The sequence below is a fragment of the Prionailurus viverrinus genome, chromosome A2, assembly GCF_022837055.1.
Source record: "Prionailurus viverrinus isolate Anna chromosome A2, UM_Priviv_1.0, whole genome shotgun sequence".
Classification (NCBI taxonomy): Eukaryota; Metazoa; Chordata; class Mammalia; order Carnivora; family Felidae; genus Prionailurus; species Prionailurus viverrinus.
In genome coordinates this window covers 158,295,838-158,299,027 of record NC_062562.1, presented here as the reverse complement: position 1 = coordinate 158,299,027, position 3,190 = coordinate 158,295,838, and positions in this window count along the sequence as shown.

Below are 3,190 nucleotides of genomic sequence, written 5' to 3'. Positions count from 1 at the left end.
GCCATATAGTTTCTCTGATTCTCTTCCTGGTCAATTTTTTTTCTTTTCTTTTCCCCCATCCCTGTCATTTCTCTCTTTGTATGGGATAAGGCTTCTTTCTCCACCACCCCCTTTTTAGAATTTTTTCTAGGGCTACTTCAATGAATAAATCACAGCACACCTGGTGGAAGGTCCAAACCACCACTATGAGTAGGGAGATAAAGCAACGAGAATCACAACAGAAGAGAGCATGCAACACACTCCAAAAACACCTCCTGAAGGGTCAGGCCCTGGACAGTGTATGACCCCTTTTTAATATAGTAGTGCTCACAGGTGCAGGACACATAACAAGCTATTAAAACACATAAAGGACAGAAAACTAGCCTAAATGATGAAATGGAAGAATTCTCTTCAAAAGAAATTCTAGGAAGAAATGACAGCTAGAGAATTGCTCAAAACAGATATAAGCAATATATCTGATCAAGAGTTTAGAATAATAGTCATACAACTAATAGCGGGGCTTGAAAAAAGCATAGAAGACAGCAGAGAATCTATTGCTGCAGAGATCAAGGACCTAAGAAATACTCATGATGAATTAAGAAATGTTGTAAATGAGGTGCAAAATAAACTAGATGCAGTGACAGCAAGGGTGGAAGAAGCAGAGGGGAGAATAAGTGAAACAGAAGATAAAATTATGGGAAATGATGAAGCCAAGAAAAAAAGAGATAAGAAAATACTAGACCAATGAGGGGTGAATTACAGAACTAAGTGACTCAATGAAATGTGATAATATCTGTATCATAGGAGTTCCAGAAGAAGAAGGGGAGTGGGCAGAAGGTTTACTTCAATAAATTATAGCTGAGAAGTTACCTAATCTGGGAAAGGAAGCAGACATCCCAATCCAGGAGGCACAGAGAACTCCCTTCTGATTTAACAAGAATAGGTCTTCACCATGGCATATCATAGTGCAACTGGCAAAATACAAAGATACAGAGAGAATTCTGAAAGCAGCTAGGGACAAATTGGCCTTAACCTTCAAAGGTAGACATATAAGGGTAGTATCAGACCTGTCCACTGAAACTTGGCAGGCCAGAAGGGATTGGCAGGAAATACTCACTGTGCTGAATAGGAAAAATATGCAGCCAAGAATCCTTTATCCAGCAAGGCTGTCATTTAGAATAGAAGGAGAGATAAAGGTTTCCCAGACAAACAAAAACTGAAGGAGTTCATGACCACTAAACCAGCCCTGTAAGACATCCTAAGGGGAGTTCTGTGAGTGGAATGCTGCAAAGACTACAAAGGACCAGAGACATCACTACAAGAATGAAACGTACAGATTTCTATGGATTTCTATGACACGAAGTCCATATCTTTCAATAGTAACTCTGAACGTAAATGGACTAACTTCCCCAATCAAAAGACATAGGGTATCAGAATGGATTTAAAAAAGAAAAAAAATAAGATCAATCTATATGCTGTTTACAAGAGACTCAATTTAGACGCGAAGATACATTCAGATTGAAAGTGAGGGGATGGAGAACCACATATCATGCTACTGGAAGTCAAAAGAAAGCTGGAGTAGCCATACTTCTATCAGACACATGAGATTTTAAACTAAAGGCTGCAAGAAGAGATGAAGAAGGGCATTATATCATAATTACAAGATCCATCCGTCAAGAAGAGCTAACAATTGTAAATGTTTATGCCCCCAACTTGAAATACCTAAATATGTAAATCAATTAATCACAAACATAAGCAATCTTATTGATAAGAATATAGTAATTTCAGGGGGCTTTAATACTTCACTTACAACAATGGAAAGTTCATTTAAGCAGAAAATCAATAAAGAAACAATGGCCTTGAATGATACACTGGACCAGATGGATTTGACAGATATATTCAGAACTTTCCATCCAAAAGCAGCAGAATACACATTCTTCTTGAGTGCACATGGAAAATTCTCCAAGACAGATCACATACTGGGTCACAAAACAGTGAGACCTCAATAAATATAAAAGAATTGAGATCATACCATGTGTATTTTCAAATCACAACACTATGAAACTTGAAATCAACCACAAGAAAAAATTTGGTAATCCTCCAAATGCATGGAGGCTAAATAACAGCCTACTAAAGAATGAATGGGTCAACCAGGCAATTAAAGAAGAAATTAAAAAATATATGGAAGCAAATGAAAATAAAAACATGACAGTCCAAACCCTTTGGGATGTAGCAAAGGCAGTCCTAAGAGGAAAATACATTGCAATCCAGGCCTATCTCAAGAAACAGGAAAAGTCACAAATACAAAACCTAACTTCACACCTAAAGGAACTAGAAGAATAGCAAAGAAACCCCAAAGCCAACAGAAGAGAAATAATAAAGATTAGAGCAGAAATAAACAATATAGAATCCAAATAAATAAATAAATAAATAAACAGTAGAACAGATCAATGAATCAAAGAGATGGTATTTTGAAAAAATAAACAAGTGTTCTCAAAAAGAAAAGAGAGGAAACCCAAATTGATAAAATCACAAATAAAAGAGGAGAGATGCCAACAAACATCACAGAAATACAATTATTAGAGAAAATTTGAACACATAACCAGCAAAGAAATGGAATCAGTTATCAAAAATCTGCCAACAAATAAGAGTTCTTTGGCCAGATGGCTTCCCAGGGGAATTCTACCAGACATTTAAAGCAGAGGTAATACCTATCCTTTTCAAGTTGCTCCAAAATATAAAAACAGAAGGAAACCTTCCAGACTCATTCTATGAAGCCAGCATTACCTTGATTCCCAAACCAGACAGAGACCCCACTAAAAAGGAGGATTACAGGCCAATATTCCTGATGAATATGGATGCAAAACTTTTCAACAAGTTACTGACAAATCAAATTCAACAATATATTAAAAGAATTATTCACCATGATCAAGTGGGATTCATTCCTGGGCTACAGGGCTGGTTCAATATTTGCAAGTCAATAAATATGATACATCACATTAATAGAAGAAAGGATAAGAACCATATGATCTTGTCAATTGATGCAGAAAAAGCATTTGACAAAATTCAGCATCCTTTCTTAATAAAAACCCTCAAGAAAGTCGGGACAGAAGGGACATACCTTAACATCATAAAAGCCATATACGAAAAGCCCACAGCTAATATCATCCTCAACTGTGAAAAACTGAGAACTTTCCTCCTGAGATCAGGA